Genomic DNA, 16,632 nt, shown 5'->3' with positions numbered 1-16,632 from the left:
CTTCAAATGTATTATTATTTATTTATTTATTTATTTATTTATTTATATTTATCTAGCACTCACATGGGATGTATACAACACCTGAACTTGAACTGACACAACACAATAAAGTATAAACACAACCGGAACACAAGGTAACCCTTGCAGCGAAACAATTTTTTATTATTAGTACAGATGTTTTAGCAGCTGTCTTATGAAGTGCTGAGTAAAGAGAATCATATCATAGTTTTAGATCAATAAAAAAACTTTAAATTTTTTAACTTTACATTTATGAAATATCAAATACCATCCAACTGCTTTGACCCTGATTCCCAAATCAAAATCACTTTATGAATTATTATTTTTAATTGTGTTGTAAACAACATTTATTTCAACAAATCCTTTGCATAATCACATTCCAAACAAATAAATGTGATATAGATGATTAGAATTATGAAAAAGTAAAGATTAAGGCTCATGGTAGGTACTGTAGGATTTACTGCTAGATTTCACACATCAAACTACGGAAGTGCAGTTCATTCACAAAAACAAACAAACAAAAAAACAAGCGCATTGCATTCACTAAGAAAAAGGAGCATTTTAGCGCATAACACTGGATCTGACGTTTTTATAAACTGAGGTTTTATAAACTGATGTACTGCTTTCTTTTAGGATATGTTACACCACTCTGAAAGGAAAACACAGTCACAATCATCAAACACTAATGTGAGTTTTCCTCCCTAGAAAAGAACCATATTTTAATACTTGAATCTTTATTTCCTAAATAACATTCTCTTCATATTCACATTTATCAGTTCATTTTGTCCCCTAATCCAGTTTAATCTACCACTGAGGACTGAGGAGTCTATATTCAAATAAATACAGGTAAACATCACCTATTTCTATTTTAGCTATATTTCTACATGTTTTCATTGCTATATTTTCTATTGATAGTTCAACTCGTATATCTTAAAAAGTCTTGATCTTTTAAAGGTTACAGCCCTGTGTCTCATTCATCAGAAAGTGCAGAAGAGGGGATTTCATCAGAGGTGCAGGTAAATAAGGACATTTGTATGTAATTTTGGTTCACATTTTGTTACATACATTGTCTCTAAATGTGTAGATAAAACTGAACGTAAGATCTGATGCAGTGGAATGCAATGTTGTTGAGTTTAAAAATAAGTAGATCAAGATTAAAGCTTAACACATATCTTTTGGTAAATACTTTAAATATAAATGCAAACTTTTTGGACAAATGGGACCTTAATGGCAGGATCCAGTAGATCATTTAATAAAAACCACAAAGGTCTATGCATTATGTGCTATATGTGATGCTGTTGCACGACCTTTGCTGCAGAATTTTAAACAACAATTTGAAACAACTCCTCCAAACAAGGAAATTGTTTGGAGGAGTTGTTTCAAATTGTTGTTTAAAATTCTGCAGCAAAGGTCGTGCAACAGGTGCTGTAAGCTTTAATTTTTTCTTTCTTTGCTTTCATGCTTCATTTAAGGATGAACATCTTCTGTGGTGGATAAAGTGTGAAAAGGTTAAACTGAAATTGCAGAAAAGGCATATAAGCAAACAAACACGCTGACAAGCAAAAATAAATTGGCAATTTTGAACAGCGATTCTCGCTTACGGCCATACCACTCTGAGAACGCTCGATCTCGTCTGATCTCGGAAGCTAAGCAGGGTCGGGCCTGGTTAGTACTTGGATGGGAGACCGCCTGGGAATACCAGGTGCTGTAAGCTTTAATTTTTTCTTTCTTTGCTTTCATGCTTAATTTAAGGATGAACATCTACTGTGGTGGATAAAGTGTGAAAAGGTTAAACTGGAATAGCAGGAAAGGCATATAAGCAAACAAACACGCTGACAAGATGCCAGACCTTAGAGATCACAACACAACTGTGCAAATAGGTGAAATTGGCAAAAATAACGAACAGAGAATTTTGGGAATAAAAGGGCCATCTCTAACTGTGGACTTGCCCAATTTTAACCTGATTAATGGTGTGGTCCCTGATTACATGTATCGTGTGTTGCGGGGGGTCTGCCGACAGAATAGGCACTTTATGGTTTGATTCCAAAAGCTACAGTCAACCATGGTATACTGGTTTGAACACTACAAGTGTAGATGGAAATCTTTTACCAATCAAGCCTCCAAGTTTTTTTTTCCTGAATCCCATGGTCTATTGTTAAACATAGGTTTTGGAAAGCTCACAAATGGCAGAAATGGCTTTAATATTACAATTTGCCAGTCCTTAAGGGGAAACTTCCAAACAAGTATCTTTGCCACTGGGCTTTACTTGTACATTTTGCTATTTTCAGACATTTGTCAAGAAGATATTGACCATGCTCATGAGGCTCTTGAGCTTTATGTTAAATCAGCTCAGTCTTTGTATGGTGAAGATCAGATGACCTACAATGTGCATTCAGTTCTTCATTTGACTGAGAGTGTTAAGAATGTGGGTCCTCTCTGCACCCAGTCTGATTTTATGTTTGAGAATTATAATGACTACTTGCTCAAACAAATAAAAAGCAGTAATGCAGTACCTCAGCAGATTTGCTAAATGGTAGCATGGTCTCCTGCATTGCCACACATAGCTAAGGCCTGCTCATCTCCTGATGTCTCACCTGAAATAAAATCATTCTACAAAGAAATGACCTCCAGTAAACATCACATAAGGAACTGTGCTAGATATGACAGGGTGACTGCACTTGGAGTGCCAAAGATTAGGCCTGTGTCTGAAAATTATATGAACACATTACATGCATTGCTAGATGTACCCGTGACCTCTACTGGCAGCTACTAGAACAGAAAAGTTGTCAATAGAGAAGTCATTCACAGCACAACATATACAAAGACAAATAAAAGGAACAGCTCTGTTTTGATATTGAAAGATGGCAGTATTTTTAAGGTTTTATACTTTCTCTGTGTCAGTGATGACCAATGTTGTGTATGCTGTCAGAAGAATAATATGCAGCAGAACGGTTGAGTCGTGTTAACTCACATGGTTTTTATTCAGAACTGCCATTACTAATACGGCACTACATAAGTCACCACTAGAGGGCAGGCTTATCACAGAATGCTGATACCAATAGTACATATATTACACATTCCTCCCCTTTTAGATTAATCACCCAAGAAACAAGAAACACACAACTACAACTCACTGCATAACAATCACAATAAACCTGAACAATGTTGGCAATTACAACACATTACAAATCAAGCCTCTGGGGAGGTTTCCTACATCTCTCAGGGTAACGTCTCTGCGAATCCCGGTGCGGTCCAGGCGTAACTGAAGCCGTCACATCAGGATTATCAATGTGTGGTTCAGAATCGTTCATGGTAACCGAGGTAAGAGGGGCAGTCTCAACAGCATCATTGACCTTGCCATTTAAATCAGGAACATCGTCAGATGAATCAGGAACAGATAACAGTGAGGATTTTGCCTGACGATTCACCAGCTGATCTGCATGCCGTCTCCATGTGTTGTCACCAACCTTTACTGTGTACATCAAGGGACCAGTTCTGGTGGCGATGGTACCTGGCTGCCATTTTTCCCTGTCTGTAGTCACGTGCTAAGACTGCTTGTCCTACTTGGAAGTTTCTTGCTTGTCTATCGTTCATGTGCACAAACTGTTTGTTTTCCACATCTCGTCGAACATCAGGTTTGATGAGATCCAAGCGAGATCTTAAATTCCTCTTGAAGAACATCATTGCTGGCGCTTGACCAGTTGTGGAGTGGGTTGCATTTCTGTACATAAAAGGAAGTTGTCTATTTTGTGTTGGAGTGAGATGGTGTCATTGTCCATTGCATTTATTGCTTTCTTGAACGTTTGTACAAACCTTTCGGCCAAGCCATTAGTGGCAGGATGGTATGGTGCGGATGTAATGTGCTTGACTCCGTTCAGCTTCATGAATTTCTGAAACTCTTCTGAGACGAACTGTCGTCCATTATCCGTGCATATCTGTTCTGGAAGCCCGTTTCTGGAGAATATTGATCTTAGCACAGAAACAGTCTTTTCGGATGTGGTTGTCTTCATTAGAACAACTTCAGGCCACTTAGAATGCGCGTCCACGGCGATTAAGAACATGGAGTCCTTGAATGGCCCAGCAAAGTCGACATGCACTCTTTGCCACGGTGTTGACGGCCATTCCCAAGGATGCAAAGGAGCTAATGGTGGAGAGTTCTGGGTCCTTTGACATCCTGGACAAGCCTTTGCCAGATCTTCAATCTGCTTGTCAATTCCCGGCCACCACATGTAACTGCGGGCAAGATTTTCATTTTCACAGTGCCCAAATGTCCTTCATGTAGTATGTCCAACATCTTACTGCGCAATTTGGAGGGAATGACAACTCGCAAGCCACACATTAGAGTTCCTTGACACACAGAAAGCTGTTCTCTCCTTGCTGCGAACGCCGGATACAGCGAGTTCCCTGCTGTCGGCCACCCACGTACTGTAATATCATAGACCTTAGACAATGTCGGGTCATTGCGGGTTTCTCTCTGAATAGCAGCATTTGTCACAGGAAACTGACTCATGATTGAGGTTTGAAACATGTCAGCTGGATCCATCGCCTTTGACTCTTCCGTCAACTTCAGTGGAAGACGCGACAAGCCATCCAGCGTTACCGTGTAGTTTGGTGCCTTTGTACTCGATATCATATTGATGAGCACCCAAAAAGAGCGACCAACGCTGCAACCGTGCTGAGGCCATCGCTGAGACACCCTTCTGAGCGTTGAATATCGAGACCAAGGGCTGATGATCTGTGATCAGGGTAAACCGTTGACCATACAGATAATGGTGGAATTTTTTTACACCCCACACGAGACTAAGTGCTTCACGGTCTATTTGTGCATAGTTGCGTTCCGCTGTCGTTAGTGATCTAGATGCAAAGGCTATCGGTTTTTCAGCACCATCTGGAAACTTGTGTGACAGCACTGCGCCAATTCCATATGGTGATGCATCGCCAGTCTGATAGGCATAGATGGATTGAAGTGTGTTAGCACTATATCGGAAGTTATGAGCCTTTTGGTCTTTTGGAAAGCTTGCTCACAGCTGTCTGACCATTTCCACTGTGTCCTTGTTTGCAACAGTGCGTTCAAAGGATGTAGTACAGTGGAGATGTTTGGAAGAAATTTGTGGTAATAGTTCACAAGTCCGAGATATGATCGGAGTTGAGACACGTTTTGTGGGTGTGGTGCATTTAGCACAGCTTCAATTTTGTCTTGTGACTTGTGTAGACCATCTTTGTCTATTACATGACCACAGTAAGAAATCCGAGACTTAAAGAACTCACATTTTTCTTTGTTGGCTCTTAGTCCATACTCACACAATCTCATCAGCACCCGTTGCAAGTTTCTGAGGTGATCTGTATCATCCTTCCCCGTCACAACGATATCATCCAGGTAACACTGTGTTCCTGGTATACCCTGCAACACCTGGTCCATCGCTCTCTGCCACAAAGCAGGGGCAGAGGCAATTCCAAAAACAAGACGATTGTATTGATAGAGCCCTTTATGTGTGTTGATTGTCAAGAATTTCTTGGATTTCTCATCCATCTCCATTTGAAGGTAAGCTTGAGCCAGGTCAATTTTTGAGAAGTGTTCTCCACCAGACAAAGATGCAAAAATGTCTTCAATGCGTGGCAGGGGATACTGTACTGCATGAAGCGCTGGATTAATGGTCACTTTAAAATCCCATAAATACGTACATCTCCTGCTTTGCCCTTTTGATCACTGGAACTATGGGTGTTGCCCATTCACTCCATTCAACCTTTGTCAGAATTTCCATTTTTTCCAAATTATCCAGCTCTGCCTCCACCTTGGGACGAATTGCATACGGGACTGGGCGAGCTTTAAAGAATTTTGGAGGAGTGTCTTCTTCTAACTCCAGACTCGCTTTTATTCCCTTAAGTGTTCCTATTCCTTTTTGAAACACAGATTCTGCATTGTCTATAATTTGCGCTAGGGCCTTTAGTGTCTCTTTGTCTGTGTCTTGCTGGGGCACATCCAGTTTTTTTATAGTGTGCCAGTCTAGAGGTATTTTCCTCAGCCACTCACGTCCGAACAATGCAGGCCCTCCGTTTTCCAACACATACAAGTACAATTGCTGCTGATTTCCTTTGTACTTTACAATTACTTGTAGTTTCCTTTCGGAGACACTTTTTCACCAGTATAGGTCTTTAATATCACTGATGTGCTTTGCAGTGGTATTTTTGAGAACAGTCGCTGGTAATCAGCTGCTGAAATGACCGATAAGGCCGATCCAGTGTCTAACTCCATTTTGAGTTTGACTCCTGACACTTCGGTGTGAGCCAAATAACTCTTCGATCTGTCTCCTCAATATTGTACAGTTCCAAACATGAAAGATCATCTGTACCTGAACTCGTGTTTGTTTCATTTTCAGTTACTTGATATACATTGGCGGATTCGTTTCACCTTGTGTGTTCTGTCTTTTGTATCTTCAGTCTGTCTGTTTTGCATACACGTTCGATGTGCCCCTTTTTATGGCATTTCCTGCACTCTTTATCTTTGAACCAGCAGTCATTCGCATCATGAGACATTTTCCATGCGATAACATTTCTGTTTTCTTTCCAATTTCAGTGACAGTTTATTTGTTGCACATTCCATTGTTTTTGTTGCAATTCAATGCATCTTTGCTGCAGTCTCCATGGATATTGCTATATTCAGTGCGATCAAGTGTCAAGTCTTTTCTGTCAATAGTCTTTTTTGTGTGCTTTCATTGTGCATTCCACACACAAGCCTGTCTCTTAATGCATCTGCCAGTCCAGCTCCAAATCGACAATGTTCTGACAATCGGCGTAGCTCAGCTATATATTCAGAAATGCTTTCTCCTTTTGCTTGGTTACGCTTATGGAATCTGAATCTTTCCGCAATTAACAGGGGTTTGGGGTTCAAATGTTCATTTAGAATGTTCACTATTTGCTGAAACGTTTTATCCGCTGGCTTTTCAGGGGTTAACAAACTACGGAGCAGTCCATACGTCTTTGCTCCCATCACGCTTAGCAAAACAGCCACTTTCTTATCATCTGCAATGGCATTAGCCTCACAGTATAATTCCACTCTTTCCACATAAGTTCCCCAATCCTCAGCATTGCTTTCAAACGCGGTGATTGTTCCAATCATTGACATTTTTATTTTTATTTTTGCTCGTTTGCAGTTTAGCTTTACACTTTAATTAGCTTCTCTTTCTTTCATGTGACTCACGTTGTCTTTTCACGATCCTTCTTTTCCTGTTTCATGTCCAATAAAGTCTTGTTGTAGTTATAAATCCCATCCTCGTCGCCAATTTTGTTGTGTATGCTGTCAGAAGAATAATATGCAGCAGAACGGTTGAGTCGTGTTAACTCACATGGTTTTTATTCAGAACTGCCATTACTAATACGGCACTACATAAGTCACCACTAGAGGGCAGGCTTATCACAGAATGCTGATACCAATAGTACATATATTACAACCAACATCGTCTACATGCAGTCAGAAAAAATGTGGAAATTGTACAGTGCAGAAGCTGATTTGAGGATCTACTGTCAAAATATCATTAACCTTTTATGAAGACTTTATAAAGTTTATTTTCCTACAGGATTTGATAGAGCAGTTGGCAGCAATGACATTATGAGACCATGTGTTTACATTCATTGTGATCAGTCTGGTCCTGTTTGTGATCAAATCAGAACATATTGTTGTAAATGATAAAGGTTAAATCAAAAATATTTCTAGAACAGTGACCTAAAATGTTACAAATGAAGGGGATAAAAATTGTCTTGAATATATGTGACAGAAAGTCATGTTTGTAAATGTCACATGGACTCTGTTGGTGATGATGTGTGTAAGAATCACTTTGAGATCTTGTAAAGTTTTATGTTTGTAGGTTTAAAATAGAACTATTGTATATATTAAATGTAGAACTGTGATAAAGTTGTGATAAAGAAATTGTCACAAAGGAAGATGAAATCTGGTGACGTCATATTTGAAATAAAAACTTTATTGGTATGTGAAATATGCAACTAAACCTTGTAGACATGCTAATAAATAATTTAGGAATTAAAATGTGTGCTTGTGTGTGTAGTTTAAATGTTGTATTGTATCTAAATGTGAAAATCAGTATACAGTATGACTATTATTGACTATAGGCATAAAGACCACACGTAGGTGAAGATAAGAGCAAAGTCATGAGTGAAGTACAGATTTCATATTCAATTATCTTTCCCTGTGCTTTTACATCATGAACATCTATAAGGCTTTAGTCATATGTAGGACTTATAGAACACATATGATTACAAATACATTCATATATTCAACAGACAGATAGTGAGAACATTTTACTATGAAAACCACTGGTTTGTTGGGTTGCGGTACTGTTGGTTGACCACACCCATTCTGTATGTAAACTGGCTAATCAGCACACAGCTTGCTTAATGTTCTAGCCAATCATCTATAATAAGGGGCGGGACATGTACTGAGTATGTAGCGACATTATGTGACGTCATCACACGACCTGCCCTGTAGCCTGGTGGTCACGTGGTCGTTTACGGTGCTCAATAGGGTCCTGTAATAATTTTGGTTTTGTTTTTGCCTCCGCACACAAATGTATTTATTTGTGTGTTTTTGTTATGTATTTATTCATTTAAACTGTAAACAATGCAATATATATATATATATATATATATATATATATATATATATATATATATATATATATGTTCATGTTTTTTTTTCTGTAAAGTTTAAATAACATTGTATTTTTTTATTTCTTGAATTTGAACTGTTTTTCTTTAGTTTTTTTTTTTTTGCTCTTGTTGTGAAGTGAAGTTTGTGTCATTGCTGCTACACTGTGCATCTGTGCATCATTCGTGGCTCAAAGATTACAATAAACTTTAGGCTTTTATCACATTTTCTACTTTCATTCATCTGATTATCTCCCAGTGTCCAACTGCTCCATGACTTTGTGTATCAGTCACCTCACAACTATAGGAAAGATTTACCCTAATCTCCTTTCTTTCTTAATTCAATCTCTCAGTTAGTTTCTACTCACTCAGGGTGAAACCTGGGGCTGTTTAGATGAACACAACGTTGATTTCCTGGCAGGAATTGAGGAAAGACACACGGTTACTCAGACCACATCTCTGTTATGCTAATTCCAGCATACAGACCGCTCATCAGACGCTCTAAACCCTAAACGCTTCTGAAACAGGTGAAAACCTGGCCAGCAGGAGGCGCCTCTGCTCTTCAGGACTGTTTTGTGTGCACTGACTGGGACAAGTGCGTTGATCACATGATCATCTCCAAGACCATCACTACATGCTCCAACCAGAAGCTGTGAATGACCGCAATAGTGTGTAACCACGGAGTAAAGTAAACCCATGGAGGTCTACTGGATCAGACAAGGTTCCTGGCAGAGTGCTTAGGGAATGTGTAAATCAGATAGCGGATGTCTTCACCGACATCTTCAACATCTTCCTGAGTTGCAACTTTGTTCCTACGTGCCTCAAGACGACGACCATCATCCCTGTGCTAAAGTCTACAGTCTCCTGCCTCAATGACTACAGTCTCATCGCACTCACACCCATCGTGATGAAGTGCTTCAAGAGGCTTGTCATGAGGAACATCAAGACCTAACTTCCACCCTCACTGAACTCCATGCAGTTTGTGTAGTCCAAAACCTTCAATGCAACATATTTATTCTCGATGTGTATAAATGTACTGCGGTACCACATGAACGAGTGTTTGTTCAGCATACATGCACACACACACACACACACACACACACACACACACACACACACACTTTTATGGATAAACCAAATAATCACACACTTTTAATTACTTTAAAAAAATATCAATCGGTTTGAATGTTGCATTATATATAAGTTCTCAGAGATATAAAGCACCTCTGTATAGATAGATAGATAGATAGATAGATAGATAGATAGATAGATAGATAGATAGATAGATAGATATTAAGTATAACAGACTCTTGTACAGTTTAAGTGTAATTTTAATTAGTTAAATAAAAAAACTGAACATCGGCGATTTTTGTAGTAGTAAAATGCTACCGCCTGGTGGTCATATTAGGCATTGCAACTTGTCGCTAGCAGTACTTTCAAAATTTTTGCTGTTTCCACGCGGACGGTTTTAAATTGTCGGACCTGCGCTTCATGGCAGATTTTAGTGCTGATTTGAGACTTGGCGCATCAGTAAAAACAAATATTTAATGTTTATTTTTCTGTGGATTTATTTTTTAAATATGCGACTAAAGCAAGAACGTCTTGAATAAATTAGTGTTGCGTTTAAAGTTTTATTTTCACTCTTTTGATATATATTCTGATAATATATACTGAGTTCTCAGTGAATCATGAATAATTAAGCAAATAATAACATGAATGAAATCGTTGTGATTTTTATATATTCTTTATTCTATTATATATTTTAAAATTTTATAATAGCTATCCTATTTTTTATATATGTAGAATATTGTTAGATACAAGATACATTACTAGATTTATTATTATTATTATTAGTAGTAGTAGTAGTAGTAGTAGTAGTAGCATTATCATCATCATTATAATCATTATTATTATTATTATTATTATTATTATTATTATTATTATTAGAAAGATGATTATATTGATAATAAAAGACTCTTGTACAATTTAAGTGTAATTTTAATCAGTCTTTTAATTCATTATTTTTTTTTTTTCGCAAAACTTTTTACTTTTACACATTAATTTTTTTCCCCATAAATATCTGTACTTTCTACTTCTTACATTTTCAAAAACAGACTTGTTACTTTCATCATCTCACCATAAAGTAGCATTGACCAGGTGCTCCTCACAAAATTTCAGACAGAGGAGCAAAAAGAATTTAGAAGAGTTGTCCAAGAGCCAAGGACCACTTGTGGAGAGCTTCAGAAAGACCTGGAATTAGCAGCTACAACTGTTTAGAAGAAAAGCGCCTGCTGCAAAGAAGGGAGACCTGACCCAGCTGAAGAACTGGTGCCCAGTGTCACTACTGTACTGTACTGTACTGTACTGTACTGTACTGTATAGGTATGTTGTTCTCTATTTCCAATATGAAGGATGTAAAAGTAGGAACTCTTAATCTAAATGCTGCTAGAGCTGGTCAGAAAAGAATGGTGTTGTTTGAGTTTATAAAGCTGAAACGGATTGATGTCATGTTTATTCAGGAATCACACAGGGATCATAAAACTGAAGTGGATTGGATGTGCTCTACTAGTGGAGGAGTAGCAATACTCTTTTCAAAACACTTTCTACCAACCTCTTACAAAATGGAAGAAATAGTTAAAGGGCACATTTTAAAAGTACAAGCAAAATTCCAAAACACAGAAATGATTTTTTTTTAATGTTTACGCACCTACGAAGGGGCAGAAAAAAAATCCTCTTTCTAAACAAAATCAGCTCCACTTTATAAAACATTAATTCAGAAGGTTTTTTGTTTCTAGGTGGGGATTTTAATTGCACTGAAGATGATAAACTGGATAGGAATCACATAGAACCACATATTAGCTCTCAAAAAACACCTGTACAGCAGATCAGAACTTCTGATTTGTGTGACATTTGGAGGAACATGAACACTAAGACCAGGCAGTAAACATGACCCACAGCAGGGATAATGTTTTATCTATGGCGAGACTCGATAGATTCTATGTGTTTAGTTTTCATGCAAATCATTTTAAAGACTGTAAAATCGTCCCGCAATGGAAAAACTAGAAAACTACAACCCCAAATCAGAAAAAGTTGGGACAGTATGGAAAACGCAAATTAAAAAGAAAGTAGTGATTTCTAAATTTACTTTGACTTGTATTTCATTGCAGACAATATGAACACAAAATATTTCATGTTTTGTTTGGTCAACTTCATGTCATTTGTAAATATACATCCTTTCCTGTCATTCAGACCTGCAACACATTCCAAAAAAAGTTCATGGAAATCCAGGAAGAGAGGAGGAAAAAGAATTTAGAAGAGTTGTCCAAGAGCCAAGGACCACTTGTGGAGAGCTTCAGAAAGACCTGGAATTAGCAGCTACAACTGTTTAGAAGAAAAGCGCCTGCTGCAAAGAAGGAGACCTGACCCAGCTGAAGAACTGGTGCCCAGTGTCACTACTGTACTGTACTGTATAGGTATCCTATTTTTATATATGTAGAATATTGTTAGATACAAGATACATTACTAGATTTATTATTATTATTATTATTATTAGTAGTAGTAGTAGCATTATCATCATCATTATAATCATTATTATTATTATTATTATTATTATTATTAGAAAGATGATTATATTGATAATAACAGACTCTTGTACAATTTAAGTGTAATTTTAATGAAATTTGAGGTAAAAAAAAAAATCTGAACATCGGCGATTTTTGTAGTAGTAAAATGCTACCATCTAGTGGTGATATGAGACATTGCAACTTGTCGAGCGGTACTTTTGGAATGTTTGCTCTGTTTCCACACGGACGGTTTTAACTTGTCGGACCTGCGCTTCATGGCAGATTTTAGTGCTGATTTGAGACTTGGCGCATCAGTAAAACAAATATTTAATGTTTATTTTATAGTGGATTTTTTTTTTAAATATCCGACTAAAGAAAGGACGTAGTGAATACATTTTTAAATAAAGTTTTAATTTTGCCCTTTTTATATTTAATAAAAATGGACGGGTTCTCAGTGAATCATGAATAATTAAGCAAATAATAAAATGAATGAAATTGTTGTTACTTTTATATATTCTTTATTCTATTATATATTTTACAATTTTATAATAGCTATACTATTTTTTATATATGTAGAATATTGTTAGATACAAAATACATTACTAAAACTTTATTTCGTCTTCTCCCATTAGGGGGCGCCACAGCGGATCATCCCTATGTTTGATTTGGCACGTTTTTACGCTGGATGTCCTTCCTTACACAACCCTCCTCATTTATCCGAGCTTGGGACCGGCACTAAGGCTTGTGCAACCCTAATGGCCTAAAGACCACCAGGGAACCTACAAGATACATTACTAGATTTATTATTATTATTATCATCAGCATCATTATTATTATTATTATTATTATTAGAAAGATGATTATATTGATAACAGACTCTTGTGCAATTTAAGTGTAATTTTAATCAGTCTTTTAATTCATTATTTATTTTTTTGCAAAACTTTTTACTTTTACTAAAATTTTTTTCCCATAAATATCTGTACTTTCTACTTCTTACATTTTCAAAAACAGACTCGTTACTTTAATTTTAATCCATCTGGTGAAAAGTGTTGAACACATGAAGAAAGGCAGGTGAAAAAAGGCATGGAAGTCGAGACACCAGCTGAAATCAATCAGTAATTAGAAAGCAGTTCTGCCCCGTGTCAGTGAAAATCAATATCAGCTGCTTCAGTCCCAACTAATGGCCTGTATAAAGATCTCATTACCAAGGTGTCACACAAGAAACATCTCATGATGGGTAAAAGTGAAGAGCTCTCTCAAGACCTTCACAACCTTATTGTTGCAAAACATACTAATGGCATTGTTTACAGAAGGATTTCTAAACTTCTGAATGTTCCAGCGAGAACTGTTAGGATCATAATCCAGAAGTAGAAAGAACATCATCTCACCATAAAGTAGCATTGACCAGGTGCTCCTCACAAAATTTCAGACAGAGGAGCAAAAAGAATTTAGAAGAGTTGTCCAAGAGCCAAGGACCACTTGTGGAGAGCTTCAGAAAGACCTGGAATTAGCAGCTACAACTGTTTAGAAGAAAAGCGCCTGCTGCAAAGAAGGGAGACCTGACCCAGCTGAAGAACTGGTGCCCAGTGTCACTACTGTACTGTACTGTACTGTATAGGTATGTTGTTCTCTATTTCCAATATGAAGGATGTAAAAGTAGGAACTCTTAATCTAAATGCTGCTAGAGCTGGTCAGAAAAGAATGGTGTTGTTTGAGTTTATAAAGCTGAAACGGATTGATGTCATGTTTATTCAGGAATCACACAGGGATCATAAAACTGAAGTGGATTGGATGTGCTCTACTAGTGGAGGAGTAGAAATACTCTTTTCAAAACACTTTCTACCAACCTCTTACAAAATGGAAGAAATAGTTAAAGGGCACATTTTAAAAGTACAAGCAAAATTCCAAAACACAGAAATGATTTTTTTTTAATGTTTACACACCTACGAAGGGGCAGAAAAAAATCCTCTTTCTAAACAAAATCAGCTCCACTTTATAAAACATTAATTCAGAAGGTTTTTTGTTTCTAGGTGGGGATTTTAATTGCACTGAAGATGATAAACTGGATAGGAATCACATAGAACCACATATTAGCTCTCAAAAAACACCTGTACAGCTGATCAGAACTTCTGATTTGTGTGACATTTGGAGGAACATGAACACTAAGACCAGGCAGTAAACATGGCCCACAGCAGGGATAATGTTTTATCTATGGCGAGACTCGATAGATTCTATGTGTTTAGTTTTCATGCAAATCATTTTAAAGACTGTAAAATCGTCCCGCAATGGAAAAACTAGAAAACTACAACCCCAAATCAGAAAAAGTTGGGACAGTATGGAAAACGCAAATTAAAAAAAGAAAGTAGTGATTTCTAAATTTCATTGCAGACAATATGAACACGAAATATTTCATGTTTTGTTTGGTCAACTTCATGTCATTTGTAAATATACATCCTTTCCTGTCATTCAGACCTGCAACACATTCCAAAAAAAGTTCATGGAAATCCAGGAAGAGAGAGGGAGAAAAAAAAGAAAAGGAAAATGGTGCACTTATGGTTCTAGCACACAGATGAAGAACAGAAAATGATCCAGGTTCAGAGGAAACAAGGGGCTCGCCAGTCTCCACCAATGTTGAGCTTCTAGCTGATGGTAGAAACGATTCTAATTCCAGAGCTCCGAGAACTCCTCATCCAGCATCAAAGAGAGATGTCAAACTAATTGGGAAGAGCGACGAAGGGAGGAAAAAAAAAACAAAAAAAACAACCATGCGAATCAACTGTTAATTTATCACTTCACTCAGATGTTTAAACATTTCAGAGGAATTATCCACAGTGTGATTTTAAAATGTCTGACTTCACAAAAGACTGAACAATACATAAGCCATAACTCAATAAGGTTGTCTTAGCAAAAAAAAGTTAAAAACTAACACCAAGAAAGAGAAATGGTATTAAATAACACCAGATGAACTAAGGGAAATCGCTTTCACAAAGTCATTAGCTTGGGTTTTCATTTAGTTTATTTTTCTTTTTAGTACTGCTAATGGCATGCATCTTTTTTTCTGTTCAAGGCTCCTCCCCCACTGATCAGCACCAATGATGATGAAGAACAATCATTAAGGCAGTGGTTATACAGAACACTTGTATGTTTTTTGTTCTTTTTTCTTGGGCATCTCTGTTACAAGTTGTTTTGTAGTTTTATTACAGTGTCAGATTCTCATGTTGATTCTGATTCCGTGTTCAGCAATGGCAACACATGTACTGTTTTATGTTACAGTAAGTTGAAGTATTTTGAGAAGCAGTAAAGTAAGCTTTGTTTTGTGCATGGTAACTATTCTGTGTAAGAAGACAGGTTTTCATTTGAATAAATAATTTTGACTCTGAATGCATGGTCTTGATTTTAGTTTATATAACCTTATTTTAAGTTTAAATGCTTTACTCATTTTAAGACAGATTACCTTATGACAAATCCTAAATTAAGAAGAATTGTCTTGTTTAATAGCTCTGGTTTTAAGATCTTTTCACACAAATTAGGAAAAGCAAACTCTTAAAAAAAGAATTAACAACTTAGTTTTAAGTAAATTACACTAAATATACTGCTTTAAATAAGTATTTTACTCCTTGTTTTAAAACAATTTGCTATTTTCTAAAGGCTAGGTATGTTTTCTTATTTTAAGAAATCTTATCAAGTGTAATTATCTTACTGCATTACTTACATTGCAGCACTGACGCTGAAAAGATATCATGCAGCCCGGACCTGCATAAAGCTCTATGGGGAAAAGCCTTAGACATTCAGCAATTTTAAGGTACCACATAGTTTAAACAATTTAAGCCTTTACAAAATTAAACTAACTTTAAAGATGTCTTAATTACCTTGTCCCTCCATAGTGCTGATCTTCTCCATCTGCTCCTCCATAGTGCTGATCTTCTCCATCTGCTCCTCCATAGTGCTGATCTGCTCCTCCATAGTGCTGATCTGCTCCACCTGCTCCTCTGCAGTGCTCATCCGCTCCACCTGCCCTTCTGTATTACTCATGGGCTCCACCAGCATGTTCTTGTCTCTTCCACCTGTGTGGCCCTCACCTACTCTGGGTTGCTTGTGTTCTCCAATGGATTACAGGGTGTGAGACGTAGCATCATCAGCTGGTCATCATTGCCACTGGAATCCTGTTTCCATCCTCTGCAAGTTGAACAAGTGTTTTCCTTATTTAAACTCATGGTTAATCTCTGTTTTAAATGTTAATCTGTTTAAATCATACAGTCAAATTCTGTGGGTTCCTGGATGCCAAATTGCAAATGTGGTGAGCTGGGACTTGACATGCATGTGTTGTGCTCTTCCCAACATTCCCAAAAGCTTGCTCTCTTTTGGGGACTGAATAAGAAAATAGTTTAAGAGA

The 16,632-nt window shown here is 37.2% G+C and overlaps 1 long non-coding RNA gene and 1 other non-coding gene across 2 annotated transcripts in view; one reads left to right on the top strand and one right to left on the bottom strand.

The window, feature by feature from the left end:
• Positions 1–1,613: 1,613 nt before the first annotated feature.
• LOC124380246 lies at positions 1,614–1,732 on the top strand. Its single transcript, XR_006924644.1, has one exon. It is a non-coding gene; the product is annotated as a 5S ribosomal RNA (ribosomal RNA).
• Positions 1,733–16,205: 14,473 nt separating this feature from the next.
• The window catches only part of LOC124379779, a 1,114-nt gene continuing 687 nt past the window's right edge, over positions 16,206–16,632 (bottom strand). Inside the window, exons 2-3 of the long non-coding RNA XR_006924533.1 lie at positions 16,495–16,607; positions 16,206–16,415 (exon numbers count right to left, since the gene is read on the bottom strand). This is a non-coding gene — a long non-coding RNA (uncharacterized LOC124379779). The remainder of the gene's footprint in view (positions 16,416–16,494; positions 16,608–16,632) is intronic.

This window comes from Silurus meridionalis, chromosome 26, assembly GCF_014805685.1.
Source record: "Silurus meridionalis isolate SWU-2019-XX chromosome 26, ASM1480568v1, whole genome shotgun sequence".
NCBI classification, from domain to species: Eukaryota; Metazoa; Chordata; class Actinopteri; order Siluriformes; family Siluridae; genus Silurus; species Silurus meridionalis.
The sequence above is the reverse complement of the archived record's forward strand: the minus strand, read 5'-3'. Positions and strand labels throughout refer to the sequence as shown.